The sequence below is a fragment of the Phaenicophaeus curvirostris genome, chromosome 6 (genome assembly GCF_032191515.1).
Source record: "Phaenicophaeus curvirostris isolate KB17595 chromosome 6, BPBGC_Pcur_1.0, whole genome shotgun sequence".
In the NCBI taxonomy this organism is placed as follows: Eukaryota; Metazoa; Chordata; class Aves; order Cuculiformes; family Cuculidae; genus Phaenicophaeus; species Phaenicophaeus curvirostris.
The window spans coordinates 22,765,099-22,784,458 of NC_091397.1; positions in this window are offsets into that span (position 1 = coordinate 22,765,099).

The following is a 19,360-nucleotide window of genomic DNA, read 5'->3' on the forward strand; positions in this document are numbered from 1 at the left end:
TTAAAAATGTGCTTAAGGGACATAAGAACTAAGGAAACAGGCCAGCATGAATATGAAGTCTCTAAGTCTCCAACAGTGATTCATGCAGCTTTCAAGCTGTACTTCGGAGCTCTTTGGCCCCTCTGCCAGGCTTATGGGTGAAAGCTAGAGAAAATGGTGACAACACAGTGAAGAGACACAGTAAAATGTAATCTTAGTGAAACCTTATGTAACTTGAAATGTAACCTTAATGAAACATACCATAATATTATACATTCCTTTTTTTTAAGAAGTATGGAGGCTGGCTAATTTTTCTTGGTGTTCTTAAGACATTGATTAACTCAAAGAATGATGTGCAAGTGGGATGCATTCTGAAGAATACACTCTGAAATTTTTATTCTACCTAGCCTGTCAGTACCTTTTCTTCTCACAGTACTGCTGTATTTTGCTGCAGGTGTTGATTTATTTGGGAGTTTTGGCTTATTTCAATAAGCTGTTTAATCTCTATGGCAACTGGAGAGGTAGTGAAATGATGAACTCATAAGAAAACCAGGTAATCAAGAGAAGAGAGTAATTTTAATTTCAGTTGCTTAGCAATCTCAGTTATAACCTTACTTAATATTTAATGAGAGCTTCATTTATATAAAAATGATGCAATTATGGTGCCAGAACTCCTAATAAAATCCCTGAAGCTTCCTACAAGTCTTGCAGCAAATCAAAGAATATTAATTTCAACTTTCTTGATCTTTCTAAGGCAAACATTTTGGGCTCCTCAAGAAAAACTGAAAAAATATTTAGAAGAAAATACCTCATTTTGTTGAAAATAGTTCATGCAAGAGTTTTATGCTTCCTTTGAAAACATAAAAGTTTCCATTAAAAATGTGTAAAGAAAATTCATCCAGTTTTCTGCAAGTCTGTCTAGAAAAGAAATCTGGCACAGTAAGTAGAACTACTGCGTTTCTTTACTCTTTCCGTAAATTGAATTTTATATCAAAGATTAAATGCACATAGACAGAAATTATGAGTATTCATATGGAGGTACGTAAATGAAGGAGAGATGAGAGGGCACAAAGGACTCCATGGTGGAGGTGGCTGAAACACGAAGTAAGCTGCTCCAGTGAGGACCCCAGTGCCCACCCACGTCGTGCATCAGGTATGTTTAGTAACCTGGGGCATGATCTGAATTGCCAGTTCTCTACCTCCACAAGGATCAGCTGTCAGTTAGATAGGCATGTGCAATGGATTCTGATAGAGAAATAAAAAGGTAAAACAGGTTTTGGACAGTAGAATAGGAAATAGAAAAGTTCTAATTACTTAGAGTGTTGTATGTATTTTCTCTGACTCAAACTGCATAAGACAAACTAATGAACACTTGCAATTTTTTCTTTTGATGCAACCCTTCACAACCTATTCAGGGCACAGAATGGCTTTAATTTCCCCTCAAAAAATTTTGATGATGGCAAATAACCTTAAATAACTACACATATATTGGCAAGATAATTAAGTGCTGATCTGTTTTTTGAAATAGGACATAATTTCTTTACAACCTGTTCTATTTTAGAAACCACTATGGATAGGGCTGTATTCCTAGCAATGAGTCTAAAGCAAGATACAGTTATGCTAACAAAACACATATGCCAGAAGTACATCTACAGACTACTTATGCTGAAAAGGTTGAATAACAGGATACTGATAATGTAGTTGTCAATCTCAAAATAGCCTTATAGCCCTTCTTTAATATACCCTTTAAAGATTTCAGGGAAACAAAGCTATGAAGGCAGATAAACTTGGAGGGTGGGCTGAAAGGAGAAGTTGCCTTGCTCTCTGAAACATACTCTACTAATCTCAAAAATATAATGTAAGTAGTTTATGCCGTGCTGTGGATTTTTTATTATTTTTTAACTGGACTGCTGTCTTTTCCCCTCTTTCTACAGCTTATTTTTTACTAAAAAAAATAATTTTGTGATCCCATTATGCAGATCCATCACTATCACAGGTGAACATACTCCAAAATTAAAAGAGGTAGGAAAGGAAATTAGTTTGAAGTGATTTTCTGTGAAAAGATAATGTTCAATAAAAGAAGATGGTCTGCATTTTTTCTGAAATGTCCCAGAAGAACAGTATTTTATATAAAAGGAGCTGTTAATTTCAGACAAAAGTCAAGATGTATCTAAGGATCAAAATAAATATTCTCTGTCTTGGTGAGAAATAGCTCTTTGTAAAAAACCTTGAGAGCAGCTGAATCCCTTCTGTGCAGTTCAGACAGTGGCAGCCTGGGTAGTCTTAGGCACTGAGTCAGTAGCCACTGGATACATTTTCCTGCAATACAATGACAATGATTAATTTTTTCCCCTGTCAATGAGAGGCAGAGTAAAGGAGGCTCTAAGCAGCTGGAAATTTCCTTAATCCCGTTAAGTGAAGCTCCCTCCTTTAGTCAAAAACAATTGTATCCCAAGTGGGATTTTGTGCTGTGAAGAATCTCAAAGCTTGTTTGCGGATTTTTTTATCCCAATCCCTTCCCACAAAATGAAGCTGAAGAGCCGTGCATAGAGGTAGGTAGGGCAGTGGCTGCCCAGACAGCTGGACAGGAGGCACAGCAGGAAGTCCAGTAAATGCTTCTAGTGTGAGTCAAGGTATGTTCCTGAAACACTAATCTTCCCCCTTTCATTCAGAAATCCTCATGGGATAAGCTTTGCTGACTTGAGAGGGGAAAAATGAAAACTTTTTCTTCCTCTAAGTATTTGAGCAGAAGGGAAATTTCGCAGGGGAAAATGATCATCATAAAGGTCATAAATCTTTAAGGAGCTTAGTAATACAAAGCGTCTGGAGTTAAAGAATCTTTTAACATCACCTTAGAGAAACTAGAAGTCCCAATCCTCAGCCTTCCTGTTCTTCAATCTACCTTCCCTCTGACACAGCAAGAAAAATGTGGGAATTATTACCTCCTTGCATAATTGCAAAGAAAAACTACCTCATGACGTTCACATGTCTGGCCACACAAGCACCAAACAGTCCTGTAAGTGGTCCCTGAGTGCATATAAATCCTGCAAGCCCATGTTCTACCAGCACAGCCTGTACAATTCATATCTTTCCAGACACCTCTGTTCTTACTGTTGGCTGGTGAATGGGATAAACCACCCTCTCCATTTTCAACAGGATTTTTTTTTTAATGCTCTGTCAGATAATGGGGATTGGTATAAAAGTTAGAAATTAAATTGGAAACAGCATTAAATAAGTGAAATAAACTTTAAAACTTATTTTGGGTTGCTTTTTCCCCGCTTGCTTACACACAGTTTGGTCACTGGAACCTTTGCATTGGGATTGAATTACCTATTCCTGCTCCTGCCAAGACGTCCAAACTGGATAAGGACCACTACTTTTTTCACCTTGTGGAATGGCAGAATTTACCAGTGCCTGAAAGGTCTCCTTGACAACAGTAGAAAGAACAGCTACACCAGCTGCAGCAAAACCCCCTTTGCATTGAAATGTCATCAGTCTGAGTACTGAGGGGAAAAAGTCAAGTGATTTAGGCTAAAATCCTTCCCAATTGCCAAGTCCGACTCCTTTGATAGGCGCCAGATTGGAAAGATTTATACATATTCATAGAAAATTATGAAAAGATTCCTCTAAAGCTTCATAGTGTGAGAGATCCCAGTTCTTTTGATGTTGTTGAAGGAAATACTTCTCATGCAGTTGTGTCTGCCACTAAAAGCAAAAAATGGTTAAATTTTCAGAAGTGATGGACACTGCTGCAGTTGAATATCACAGATCTTTCAGGCTGCAAAAGGCAATTGTAATTTCTGTCTTGTATTATCAAGGTGCCTGGAGCCCCCTAGACAAACTATTTCTACTTGTTGTCATAGATATTTTGCAGAGGACAGTCTCAGTGCTAGGGCATTTTCATCTCCGAGAGGTGACAGTTCTGCCTTTGTGTTGGTTGATCGTCTGCTCCAGCTACATCTGCGCTCTTGTCTATGAAACTGCACTTCTGCTGCAGTGGAAAGGGCTGAGGACATTCAGGATACCTCTCCAGTCTTTCCTTCCAGTCTTTACTTCCAAAGACAAAAGCTGATACTGGTTTTTGCAAGGAACACAGGAATTCTGTACATCTGGAAGTGGAAGAAGCAAACTCATGCCTCTATGTTGCATCATATCCATGGAAATGTTGTCTGTGAAGGAGAGTCCAAATAACAGAGTAGATGACTGTCTGTTGAAACTGAAGACACACCAGATGCAGTTCAAAGGCCTGTACGAGGTCTGATTCTGGCTATTGTTGGTTTGTTGGGGTTTTTTTTAATAATTTTTATACTTGAAAAGAGAGTAGGCTTATTAAATTCACAGATGACACAAGGCTGGGAGAAAAAGCCAGAGTCACGGATGGCGGGAATAAAAGTAAGAATGATTTTGACAAATTAAGAAACTGTTCTGATAAGAAAAAGAAGAAGTTCAGTAAAGACAAGGTACTTAGGTAATCAGGTACAAGCAACCAAACAAATGCAGGAAGGAGCATGACTGGGCAGACAGCACTCTGCAGAGGAGAGAGCATAAAGAATCCCAAGCTGAACATAAGTCATGGACTAAAATGTCATCTCCTGAGCTATATAAACAAAACCATTGCCTACAAAACTTAGGAATACTTCTTACTATGCTGGTGAGTCCTTAGCAGGAGAATTAAGTCTGATGTGGGGCAGCATATGGGAGCTGTTGAGTTCTGAATTTCAAAACACTGACATGCCTTCCTGGTGCTTCAGGATATGCATTGCCCTTCAGACCCCTCCAGCTCCTTTAGGGATGCTCTGGCTTTTACAAGTGTCACAGCCACATCCAAGTCATGGTTCTATGCTGCCAAAGGCTGCTCTGAAGGCTGTCTGAATGGGACAGGAAAACAGCTGCAGGTATTCCTATGTTCCAACCTCAAAACCCATGTCCCCTATTAAAATAAAGAGGAAATACAAGAGCAGGCAATACATCACGTGTTTTTAATAAGGCACGTGAGATTTGAGGCTTAAATATGGGAAATTCCACATTATAAGGGATGTCTGGCAACTCCAGTTACTTTGAGAAAACTGTGGGTTATCTGGAATGGGTCCAAAAGAGGGCAGTAGGGATGATTACCTATCTGGAAAGACTGACAGTGAAAAAGAAGAGACTGAGGGGGTAGACAGTAAGAAGCTTCCAACACGAAAAAAGCTGCTGCTGCTGCAAAGAAGGAAGTAATCTGATAGCTGTGTTCATATTGAATACGACAAATAATAAGAGGCTTATACGTCACTGATGGAGACGTATGTTAGCTGTGTTCATATTCTGGTCACAGAATCATAGAATCACTAGGCTGGAAAAGACCTTCAGGATCATTGCGTCCAACTATTCCTATCAACCACTAAACCATGTCTCCGAGCACCTTATCCACCCAGCTTTTAAATAGCTCCGGGGATGTTGACTCAACTACCTCCCTGGGCAGCCTGTTCCAATGTTCCTTTCTGTGAAAAGTTTCTCTCTGATTTCCAGCCTGAACCTCCCCTGGCGGAGCTTGAGGCCATTTCCTCTTGTCCTGTCCCCTGTCACTTGGGAGAAGAGGCCAGCACCTTCCTCTCCACAACCTCCTTTCAGGTAGTTGTAGAGAGCAATAAGGTCTCCCCTCAGCCTCCTCTTCTCAAGGCTAAAGAACCCCAGTTGCCTCAGCTGCTCCTCATAAGTCTTGTTCTCCAGCCCCTTCACTGGGGATGGCTGTGAATGGCCTGCAGAAATAGAGTGTAGCCATAGGTAGAAGAATGGTAAGAGCATCCTCACCTTGCAGAGTCCTTCCCAGTACTGGAAGTCTTCCCCATAGTGTTTAGGAGTCTATCAGCAGCCGAAAGAGATAATCAGATGAGTGGCCATTTTGAAGTATTGCCTTGTAAAATTCATTACCTCTTCAGGCAACAAGGAAGTTCCACCTGTGCATCTTGGAAAGTATGAAACTTACCTTTCATACTCAATGTTGCATTCTTTGAAGCATTATCAGCTAGGGAACAGCCCACACAAAATAAATTACTGAATTCAAGTCAAAGGTAAAAACCTAATTTTGGCTTTTGTTGGCTGTCTTTCTTTACAGATAAACATCACCTACAGGAACAGGGAGTGCAGTACTGTGCCTTACAACATGGTAAAGAACAAAAGGAGTTTGGTATTTTTTATTGCAATGTTAACAAAGATATTTTTCTTTAGGTAGTGTCTTGTCCCTGGATCTTCTGTCATGTACCTGCCTAAGAAAAACAGATATCATGTTAAATAGATAGGTGTGACAAATAATGTTCAGACTACATAAAATATTTATGTACATACAACCCAAATATATATTTATTATCCTTGTGAAGACTTCACATTTTTTATATTCCTTAGAGGACTACTTGCTGCGTGCAGTTACTGGAGATATTTAATTTTAGACAGGTAAATTTTCTCCAGTCTCCTTGTGACTCCATCCAGAGGTTCTAGACCAATTTACCATGAGTTCATGACTCTACGATTGAAAACCACTAGCCTGTAAGAATAATGCGCATTAATCAAGGAAGAACTGACGTGGCTGTGATTTAACTTATCATTTTAATCGTACTGCATGATGGAACAGCTATATTAAATAACTTAATTAATGTCTAAGCTTTACAGTACAAGTTGTGGTATGATTTTTCTTTAAGATACTAATTTTATCTTAAGACATGATTATTTTTCTGACATGGATAATGTTTCTGCACTGATATCTTCATAATGCAAAATTAATTACATATGGGCAATCAGAGATGAGTTTCTGAATTCCTTTGTATTTTACTGTATTCTTTTTTTAATATTTGAAAGTATCATGAAAAATTATTTAAATTTCTCACTCTTTCACCGCTCTTTCTCTTTTTGAAACAATACATTTTTTTTCCCAAGACCTAATAAAAGGAGAAAATGTTCATTTTATGGTTTTCCATTTTCTGCATTCAGCCATATAAAGGTGATATCATTACCTTGTGGGAATTGAGTTTTTTGTTTGTAGTGGCGCCGCAGAGACAGTATAAGGATGCATTTACATAGCCATTGCCCTCAGAAATGTCACATCATCAAGTTTAACTTACTGAGCAATAAATTCTTACCAGCTTTCAAGTCCAGAAGGGGAAGCATGGGAATTGCTCTTTATATTACATCTCTAAACAAGCATTTCTTACATATTTTTAGGTGGCAGAAAAATTACAGTGAAGTAGGGAGAGAGGAAAGGCGGAAAAAACAATAATCTGACTCATGATGGGAAAATTTGAAAAGGTCACTTCTTGTTTCTGGCCTGCTAGCTTTGGGGAACATTTTTCTCTGTCTCACTGCCCAGCTTTTACTAGTGCTTTTGAAATAAGGCAAAGACTCATCCACTTTAATGATGCAGTTCTGTTTCTAGGCAAAGATAGGACCAAACCTAAAACTGAAGAGGAACAAATATGGTAGGAAGACATTTCAGCCCAGTCTGCTGGACTTTCTCCTTCAATGCTTTTCTGTGACTCCAGATTCTTCTTCTGACACCAGATACTTGAGGAAAAGGAAGAGTTCAGATCAACTTCCTCACCCTCTTCTCCATTACTCATTCAACTTTGACTTACATCTATCTTTCCCTCCACAAGAGTATTTATGCACAGCCCAAAATGGAATTGCTCTTTTACCTTTGATTGTCCACGCACATAATCTGTTGTTTAGACAGCCTCTTTCTCAGACCCTCTTCTTAGCCAGCATCATGTAGGAACTGAAAAAAATATTGCTTTTGATTGCATGTGTGAACCTCAAATTAAAGATATTTATATGATCCTCTCACTGCCCAGTTCTGGAGTCATTACACTTAAGATTGTAAACAAAAGCCTAGAAATATTCAAATATACTCTACTGTTAAACTATGTTTTCTACATCCTAGTCATCTGTCATATGTATATTCTTGTAACAAGTTACAGATTAGCATTACAGCAACAGGAAAATCTACAGCCTGGCCAGTAGACGGCAAACGTTTAACTGGAAATCTGATCTGCCCCTGCTATGCGGTCCCTAGTCTGTGCTGGTTTAGATATTGCTTTCACCATGTCAATCCCATCAGAGGTCCTGCTATAAAACTTTAGAGTCTGTACTGCTCAGAAAAACAGCTCTAATCCACTCATTTGTGGTCCTGGACCAAGACCTCACTTCTTCCACTCTCAGTAGAGGCCCTAAAATCAATACAGTCCATCATCACGACAAATACCCTGGCTCCAGTTGCATAATGCCATATATACCCCTAGGAGGAGGCTCAAAAATTCCCACAGCAGAGAAAACAAATGAAGCCTCTGACATAAAGGCACACCAGAATCCTTTACATGAACCAGTGACTGTAGAACAGGTGCAGGATGTCCCCAGTGCTCCACCTCTCCACCCTACTTGCCTGGGAGGAGAAAACTGAAACCGCATCCTTCACTCCCTTCATCTCCAGATAGATGCCACTGTGACAAAGACAATGTGAGAGATTAAGTGGCAAATAACCACGTTGCCAGGATTTCTGCAGTTTGACAATGGCATTTGGTGTCTCCACGTTCTGTATAATATTTCTCATTGATTCTTTCATTTTGATTAGTATATGAAAACAGCAAAAGCTGAAGGACACTTTTCCCACAGAATAAAAATATAAGATGCTGGGAAAGTTAGAAGTTTCCTAAAACTCTAGGAGGAAAACAAAAATAAAAGAAAATACCACTTTTCCATCATTCAAAAGAGGCAGATATTTAGTATTTCTCATTTCTTAATGTTCAGATATATTAAAAACCCAGACTGTTACTGGTCTACTCTAAAATAAAAATGGTTTAACAGCTACCTACTGTCCTTGGCACACCGCATCAGGTGACAGTGCACCACCACCATCTACTGATCAACTGGCTGTACTACCAGCAGAGGCCCTGCTCGGACTAGTCTGTATTTGCAGAGATTTTAATTCACACATCAAACTTCTGCTGAGCCAGTGTTTGCCACAAGTTGTATATGCCTGAAAAGGAAAGCAAGGACAGCTAAATGCAAGAGTCGAGAAGAATCACTAAAATGAAAAAAAAAAAACCAGGAAGAAACTATTGAGGTCTTTTTCATAATGTTGATCTACTACTGGAAAAACTACAGATACAGGTTATTCAAACTGCATTTTGCTTTGACATACAAATAATGAAAAATTGGTGACAGCAGGGTAGGGCACACCGATTAACATCACACTGAAAGGACTAAAACCTTTCTTTTCCTGCACTTCTACACACAGTAATGAAAATTACCTGAAATATTGTGTAAATCATCTTTGATGAATGTTCCAACATATCAGCTTTCCACATCCTTTTAAAGAGCTCAGTAATTTAAAGCATTACATTGCATAGGACACACACTTGGTTCTTTGTGCTAAGCTCAGGGCACTTCTGTGCAGAGGAACCAATCTGTTGCTCCTCAGGATGTCTTCTTGAATTTGACTATATAAACTAAAAAGTATTTTCATAGTTATGAAAAGTTTGTTTTGGTTTACGTTGTTTATAAAATCAGTTGTTCTTTTTCTAGCCTTTCACTGTCTCTATGCACTTAGACCAACTATTCCCCTATTTAAGAGGCTGCATGGAATCTTTGCTTGCTTCTGTAGCAAATGGAAAATCTTTACCTGAAAAGTTACTGATATTGAAAGTGTGGTCTCAGCTTTTCTTACATTATTGATCCCTATGATCTGATACTGCTGTAAACCAAGTTGATGTGAATGAGGATTAGCCTAGTCAAGTCAAAGTTGTGTAGAAGTGGGAGACTAATAACAAGAATCCTGCTGGGTAGTTTGTGCAGTACCTACACTTCTGCAAAGGGAACTATAAAAAACACTCAGTCAGAACAGTTTCACATCTATTCCATGTTGGTGCTAATGTCTGTGTTGCATACGAAAACAGACTGGTGCTCAGAGCCATCCTTTCAGGTTCACTGCCTTCTGTTAAAGTGCTCCATATGGCTGCCTTTTCAGTCCACTCATCTTTTGTCTGTGTTGACAGAGTTGTGCTGGCTTACAGCAATAGATAATAAGGCATTATGTTCTCTACAAGTATTACGTCTGAGTTTCACTGCTGTGTCTGTGCACTAACTTAGATTACAGGTGTTTGAGGCCAGTCACCTTTGATTTACTCTTGAGAGTGCCATGCACACCTCTGTCACGTGTAGACACAAAAAATAGAGTAATAATAACAATTTATTCCCATCGAACAAGAAAGAAGACACATTGGCTAGTGGGCTGTCTTGTCTTTAACTGCAACCAAGGGAATTTACAGGTGTTCAGCTGGCCACAGGAGGGCTCTCATATTGTTCTCTACATTCAGTAAGGAATACAAGGTGAAACAAAGACCACATAATTAAGATCAGACAAATTATCTCTCTTCCTAGACTACACTCACAGCTTATGAAAGAAAGATTTTTTTTTTTATTGCTCTTTAAAAAAGGCTTTCTGTTAAGGTTAAGGCCAGCTGGGACTATTAGATCACGTTACATAATATGAATCCACTGTTCCCAACATTTTTGTAGCCAGAACTCCCTGCAGCAACCTTCTCCACTTTCCTCATCTCTACACTTCACCTTTGCCTGTCTGGTCCTTTCCACTTCTGTTTTCCTTCTAGTGTTCTCCCTTGGTTTAATGTCTCACAACGGGAATAGCGGCAAGGTCATGCTAATTATCCCAGCAGGGCTTATTAACCTGCACTCCAGTTGCTGCCACGCTTTGCTTCTAATGTCATGGCTCTATTCTGAAGCACACCTAAGTGACTGGAAAGTAGGAACATGAACTGTACAATCTTACCAATGTACTTTTTTTTCATCAAGATGTTTTTTTCTGAATGCGGAATTTCTGTGTGCCTTTACACAGTACAGTAATTTTTAAAGAACTATACTAAATCCATAGATTTTAAAGTGAACAAGCAATGAAATTCTTTTTCACAAAACTAATTCTTTTCTTTTAAAACATTCCTGAGAATGCTGTGACTGACAGTCAAAGATACTGAAGTCCTTCACCCCAAAGCCAGCACATCTCAAAAGCAGGCTGGCATGTACTAAGCCAGTCTAAAACACAGGCAAACAAATTCAGTGCACATTTGAATAGGATAGTTTTTCAGACTAATCAGTCACTCTCATGCTGAAATAATGTCACTGCAACCAGGCCAAATACAGGGCTTCCAGAGCACATCTCACTCTCTGCAAGCATGTGATCCAGTTTTGGGCCTGTCTACTTTTCTTGGGCCAAATCCACTCGTTTTTATCTTCATTTTATCAAGCTAGATAAAATCAAAGCATCATAAGATACATGTAATGAGGTCACATCTCATTTTCTGGATGTCACCAGGAAAGTTACATTCATTGCGCTCTGGGAAACATATTGCAAGGAATGTCTTTCTGTTGGCATAATGTTTTCAGTTGAAAGCAGAAATATCTTCCACCTCATTTTTCTGTGGTGAACTGGTTCTGGACCGCTTGCAATGGCTGTATTATCTCTGTCAATGAGTGAGCTCAATGTATTTTCCCAGTTCCCATCTCCCGTTTTGTTCTTTTGCTGTGTACAAGGGATGTAAGAGAAGCTTACTGTCCTTGTCCTCGTGTCCTTGAGCCCTGCACTACAGACGTTATTACTCTTATCTTTGGACATTATTCCACAATCCCATGCTTGGCAGTCCCATAAGTTTCTTCCCTCCTGGGAAAAAAAAGAGATTTTTTTAGATTTCTTATTAGCCTTTTTCCTGTCTTCCCAACATATGGCCACAAACTGCCTTGCCTTCAGTAGTTTTCTCTGTGTTGGACACAGTGGCTGATAATAACACTTCTTATTTTTTCTTTTACAGAAGGCATACATTCAGCTGGAGGACTGTTTCTGGAGCAGAATAGGGTGTAGGAGTGATCAGTGAGGGGCTGTGAACATTCCTCAGGAAGCAGCATGGGGTTTGGGGTAAGATTAAACTGGGTAATCCATAACCAGAGCAGACATATGGTGTGTTAGCATGGTGGGAAACGCCAACATATCAGGCAGAGGCTGTAAGCAGAGCTAAGGGGGGAGGGCCTGGGAAAGCCAGAAGTTTGCTGCCTTTCTTAGAAGCATCTGATCCCTGCTTCAGTGACAGCAGCATTTTGTGGCTCCCATGAGTCGGCTCTGATAGGCGACTATCCACTTTGCCTTTCTCAGAGCCAGTCCTGCCCACATTAGTCTTCAAAGGGTTCAGAGTGCCAGACACAACAGCAATTTCACAATGCTTCAGCCTCTTGTCTCCTGGGTCTTGTGCCTCTTGAGAAGCCTCTGTGTTTTCCTAAGTAGTCATGAAATGAGTCCCTCCCAACCAGTTACATTTATGATGAATTACAATGCCTGGTCTTATTCCCTCATGAGGCAAATAATACTGTGCTGCCCATCATTTCAGTATTTCACATTTCACTGTGTTTATCTTGCACACTACTTAAGTTCTGTCTTTTCCAGGTGATAAGTAATTCAGGAAAAACCACCTGCAGATGCTCCTTCTTTCATTCATGCTCCCCTCCCTTGGAAATCTGAGGCAGCATCTGTTTCATACAGACAGTCTTCCAAAAGAATGGGAAGAGCTGATTCTCAGACAACAACTGAGACAACTGCTCTCCTGTCTTTTTAATGTTGTTTAACACAAATTTCAGCAAATATTCCATTCTGGTACATTTGTAATCAACAACACAGACATCAAGTTTAATTAGCAGTCAGAGAAAGATTCTGTATTTGTTCTTTAGTCAATATGATCTCTACTGTATATCAATTAAAACATAAACTTGCAGTGAAAAGTGTCGCAGTTGAAACGAACAGACTATTCAGCCATACCTACATGCTCTGGACAAATACAAGGATAAAATGAAAAGGCAAGAAGAGTTCAGACAGAGTTCTGTGCATTTCTAATAAGGATACAGGGAAATACAAGGGAATATATGCAAAACCTGACCTGGAAAAGTCCTGGGACGAGTGTATAAATATTTGTCAGTATGTTAATTAACTTCTTGGCTGAATCTAAATTACATAAGATGTTCAGTCTCAGTGCACTCAGAAAAGAAAAGCAGCAGACCACAAAAAAAAAAAGAGTATTTAAATATAATAATGAATTTCCTTTTAATTTCTTAGTCTTCAGGTGAACTCCTTTAATTTTTAATTCTATCATTTGGATTTTAAATGCATATTGAAAGAGCTGCTATCTCCTTTCAAAAATACAGGGACTGAAATTCTCTCCCCTAGTTGACAAAAACGCATTGTTCATTAGTCCTATGGTCATCTTCCTTGAAAATGTTTCTGACATTGCCTTCCTTCCCTTCCAGATACACCTTTGCACTTTGCTTCATGTACTCTCATTTCCATTGCTCTCTCCCTCTGTGCTACACATAAAGAAGGAGTGTACTCAGGTTCTTCATGGGCAACCTGAAAACAGCAGGACTGTGGCTATCTTTATTTCCATGTGTAAAGGTTGCAGGGAATGGCAAAATCTTAATGGTGATGTGTTTGGCTTTTGGTTATTTCCAAAATAATGGGACATGGCAGGACAAGGAATAAGCACAAGTACATCAAGATGCTTCCTGAGGCAACAGTCTCTGGAAATTGTGACTCAGAACAGTAGCAAGTAAACCATCAGAACCATTTATAAGCATAAATACATGGGAAAAAGCAAGCAGTTTCCACATAGTAATATTGTAGGATTTAATACTCATGTGTCATGTGAACCAACTTGGTAGCAAACTCTATGAGCTTAAAGACATTAATAATGAGCTTCAGTTTAGGAACAGAAGTAAAAAAAAAATAACATTGCAATGTGCATCATGTTAATTGTGGTGGGAGGGACACTGTTTAGCACTAGCTAATTCAAAGCTGGGCCCTTGGGAGCCAAGAAACTAGTTGCATTTGCTGGCACAGCTGTAGCTGTCTAGGAGATTACTAAGCTGTGATGGGATGTGTGTGGCAATTAGATGCAGCAAAGCAGTCATTTGAGAAAAAAATCATAGCAATAATTGCCTCAGTATTTGGTTTTTAACTAGGTAGATAAAATGAAAATATTCAAAAAACCCCCAAACATTTCCAGTAAGGACTGGTGGAATAATATGGTGGAATTAGTCCATGAAATATTTTAAAAGTCAAGCTTAGACAGAACCTGAGAAGTTGTACTTTTCAGAGGTTCCGGGCTTAGACTATAATTCTCTGTCTATGTAAGTGACAAATAACTGTGAATTATTTTCAAGCTGCTGCTTAACTGCATTTGAAAAAAAAACCCAAACCCATGAGCTTTAACTTTAAAAATAGTAAGTCTTCAGTTCTTATGAAGAAACAATGAATCAAACTGATGCAGCATTGACTGTTTGAGTCAGCAGGTGTATTGACACCAAACAAAGCTAAGGGGTGAATTCAGATCAGTCAAATCCAACCATTCCTCGATTCACGTTAAATAAGGAAAAAGGTTGAAATAGGGGGTGGGATGGGGATGGGAAGGGACTTGTAGTAGAGTTTAGGTAAAACTGCATGAACAAGATTGTGCAGTTTAGAAATATAAACTGGGATAAATGTATGAGGTAAAGCCAATTGGAAGAAAGAGAAATGAAAAAAAAATGGAAGTGCTGTTTAGAAGTATGAGTGAGAAGAAACATAAAGCATATTTTAAATGGTGAAGGAAAGGACAAGGTTTTCAAGGAGAAGGTTACAATTTCCAACTGTAAAACTCGTATGCTTGAAACTAGAAGGCTGAAGTAAGAAAAAATTGGAGAAGAGACATAAATGAGATTTTGGTAGTGTAGGCAGTAGCTAAAACCATGAGAATAAGTGAAGTGTCCTGAGTGAGAGGAAGTCTGACAGCAGAGGTTAACAGGCAGATGGGAGGAAGGGGAGCCACAGAAAAACAATTGACTGGAGAACTCAAGTGAAATTCAGTTTTAAAACTCTTACTAAGATTATGGCTTCTGAGAACAATGTTTGCCAGTTCTGTATTGATTTATAAAGTGGCTCCTTTTTTTCTTTTTTTTTCCAAAAGACTAAAATCTGTACAGAACATCTTAATGACAGCTCAAGGCCATTAAGCAAGATTCTCTTGCATTTCATTTTGGCTGACTCAAAGGGAGAGAGCAGAAGAAATTGTCATGAGGAGGCACAGAGAAGCACAAGCACTCACAGACTCCTGAACAGAGCTGTGCCTGGGCAGGTGTTCATATCTCCATCAACATTCAGAAGAGCTGTATTGCTGCGGTGGCAAAGGGAGGCAACTAAGAGCAACGATGTGACTTAGTGGTGAGGAACTCAGATCTAAACTGCTTTGAATGTATTTTATCAAGATGATTAAATCGAGAGTGGAAGCTCTTAAACTTGGTCATTAAGAGCTTTGGGGACGACAGTGGGTTTAGTAAGGCATTATATAAAAATGACACTTTAGAAAGCTTCTGCTTTGCTGATATGCTTTTGCCGTTCTTTGCTGCAGCATAAAGATAGTTTGGTTTGTTTAAATCTAACATATTTTTTCTTGTATCATAAGAGCTTTGTGGCAGTTCAGACAATCACATAAGTAGTCTCCAGCAGAGTTTAAATCAAACCTTCACCAGAGAAAGTTTTAAGTTCTCCTAGCTCATATTAGAATTATAGAGTCATCCCCTCAGCTAAATCACAGAATCACAGAATCACAGAATAACCAGGTTGGAAGAGACCCACCGGATCACCGAGTCCAACCGTTCCTACCAAACACTAAACCATATCCCTCAGCACCTCGTCCACCCGTGCCTTAAACACCTCCAGGGAAGGTGACTCAACCACCTCCCTGGGCAGCCTGTTCCAGTGCCCAATGACCCTTTCTGTAAAGAATTTTTTCCTAACGTCTAGCCTAAACCTCCCCTGTCGGAGCTTGAGGCCATTCCCTCTTGTCCTGTCCCCTGTCACTTGGGAGAAGAGGCCAGCACCCTCCTCTCTACAACGTCCTTTCAGGTAGTTGTAGAGAGCAATGAGGTCACCCCTCAGCCTCCTCTTCTCCAGGCTAAACAACCCCAGCTCTCTCAGCCGCTCCTCATAAGGCCTGTTCTCCAGCCCTTTCACCAGCTTTGTTGCTCTTCTCTGGACTCTCTCCAGAGCCTCAACATCCTTCTTGTGGTGAGGGGCCCAGAACTGAACACAGTATTCGAGGAGCGGTCTCACCAGTGCCGAGTACAGAGGGAGGATAACCTCCCTGGACCTGCTGGTCACGCCATTTCTGACACAAGCCAAGATGCCATTGGCCTTCTTGGCCACCTGGGCACACTGCTGGCTCATATTCAGTCGGCTGTCAACCAACACCCCCAGGTCCCTCTCCTCCAGGCAGCTTTCTAGACAGACTTCTCCTAGTCTGTAGCACTGCATAGGGTTGTTGTGCCCCAAGTGCAGGACCCGGCATTTGGCCTTGTTAAACCTCATGCCATTGGACTCTGCCCAGCGGTCCAGCCTGTTCAGATCCCTTTGCAGAGCCTCCCGACCCTCCAGCAGATCAACACTTCCACCCAGCTTAGTGTCGTCCGCAAACTTGCTCAGGGTGCACTCGAAGAGCTATGAAGAACAGAATAGGGAAAAGATTAATTTCTGAAAAACAACTTCCTCTTAATTATGGTCTGTCTTAACCTTATAACAACCCCTAGTATAGATGTTGTTACGTTTTCTTATTTTATTGAGAATTTTGTTATATTGTTTTTCTTACTAAATTCTTAGCTCTTAGAGTCAGGGTCTCAACGGGGACTCTCAGATATTTGTTATTAGGTTTTAATTCAGCTTTCAGAAATGCAAGAAAAAGCTAGAAAACCTAAATACCTTAGAGGTTAAAAACCCCTTGTTAGACACAAAATGTGCTAAATAATTCCATTTGGAGGTGGAAGGAGGGGAGATATCTGGTTATAAATCGGAGATTTAGGATTAGTGATACTGAAAATTTGAAGTTAATGCAGTAAAGAGTAAGGAAAACAACTCTGGTGTGCGTGTGTACTTGATGCATTATAAAAGGTGCTGTGGTTTTGGGAATATAAGCAATGAATCGTAAGACCAGAATACATTTAGCTTTTCAGCATTAAGCCACGCTAAAGTTTTGTATGTTTGTATAAGCAGGAATCATCAAAGGCTGAAATGAATCATAACTACAGTTCTGTTTTAGAGCATCCATGATGTATCTGTCAGATACTGAGACCTTGCTAGTGGGTATCCATTTGTTTGTTGTTACTAAGCTGTCCACAAGGTATTATGCCCTCACTGGCTTGTCCTCTGCTCTTGTGAAACTTCTTAGTTCATAAAATAATGATTTGATCATATCCCCAAGTGTTGATTTTTAGCATCTCTCCATGTTTTGCAGAGAGACACTTCCAGCTGCTGCACACCTGAATATATTCTGCCCTAACTCACTGGCAGCAAAATAAAGTATCCATGCTCAGCTTGACAAGAAGTGCATTATCAGGGAGAAACATGTAGGCACCCAGACTGGCATTTCTGCATTGACTGGCAGGTAATGCCTGGAAGCCTTTTTCATCATGTGCTTCCACCAAATATTTTTCCAGCAGTATTATGTTTCTTAAAAAAAGTAACAGGATATTGTGCAGTATTTTTGAACTTGTGTTTTCCCCTCTGGGAAATGCTGAACAGCAGGATATGGAGCTTTTTTAAAAAAATAAAAAAAAAAAGTCGTGCTCCAGATTCCTTGAGGTCAGTCTAGGCCTTTTCTTCTTCCAGGATAGATTAAGTATCATTTATTCGTTGTTTCAGTCTTCAAGGAAGTACAAACACTATGCCAGGTATTTTAAGGAGGCTTTGCGCAAGCAGTGTCAACAAAGAAAGCTAGACAGGCAGCTGCCTAGGGCAACAATCTACAGGAGCTACCATTCACCCCTGTAAGGGACAGATGTTTCCTCACAGCTCACCTGCCAAAGGGGTTAAGCAGAGCTCACTGCTCCCAACAGTGGACTTCAGTTTCTGTAGCTACTCACAAGGACAGATTTGCTGCTGTTCCTGCTATGGGAAGGGCCAGGGTTGGAGGGACAGTGGCCACCTTTAAGAGAGGTCTGTGATCTATGGGTAGCAGCAGCCACTTCTCTCTTGCTTATTTCTTGGTGCTGCTCTCCCCTTCCATTGCTCTCAGCCCAAAGCCTGTTGTTCACCTTCACGTGTTGTTTCCCCCTGCAGAAGCAGAGGCTGCTCTTTCTGGTAAGAGGGAGAAGGTATGTGGGAAAGAAGACAGCAGGGATCTCCTCATCTTTTGAGCAGATAATGCTGGAGAGAGAGCCACAAGCTCACAGATGCTGATATCTCCCACAGCTCCCAAGAGATCCACAGACCCCGCACAACCCTTCATTCATCCTTGCTTCCCCTGTCCCAAAGCCCACAGACTCCTTGGTCATCCTTTCATCCCTGCTTCAGGTTCACCACTGTCTCATGGTCCTATCTCAGCTGCTGGAGCCCAGCCTCTTAAACTCCTGATTTTAACACTCCCTACCAGCCACTCTTCTGCCACCCTTAGGCAATGCTTACAGATCTTTTACTTTCATCTCAGTTTAGTCCTATTCTGGTAGCTCCCACAAGATAAATATTATTTTATTTAGTACAGAAATAGAGCAGTTAAACCTACTTTTGGCTCTAATACTTATTGAAGCCTTGACCTGGTCCACATCCAGCAGCCTACCAAGGGATTTAGTGTGCAGTCAGGTATGGGGATGTATTTCACATCTAAGTGTTCCATACTGACTTTGCTATGTAAACAGGTACTTAGTTCTTGCTTAGGAAAACATTTCTTCACCTTATGAGCATTTTTAAGCAGTAGTTGACTTTCATATTAATAGCACGGCATGCATATGTCAATATTGAAATGATCTGAGACTTTCAGGATAAAAGATATTTATTCAAAAAATAAGTATTACGTTTTGATATCCACACTCAGCATGGCTACAAATAAAATGACAGTCATGCTAAAACACTGCTAGGTTTCTCGTAAGGATATGAAGTTACTGTTGCCCTGGCCATAAAACATTGCTTTGCTCTTTGGAAGATCTAGAACTAAAAAGCTTTTATAGTTTTCATGTGAAATACCACATAATCGGTAGCTGGCTCAGCTAACCAGGAGCACTGCAAAATAAACTTCAGGGCTTTGTACTCTGACTTTGACATTTTTTTATATAGTTTTGTGTGATCTTCCATATGTAAAGTAACTTGTGCACCAGTAAACAAGAACTCTTCTAGAAATGCTTATGCTTAAATACTCAAACCAGTACTACCAAACAGAAATGCTAGGTAACAGCTTGCTAGAAATATGTCTTTATTGCAAATAATTGCACCTCTTGGTTTACCGAATTCACTTGCTATAAAGAAAATACATAATGGCTAATCCATTATATATTTGTCATTCAC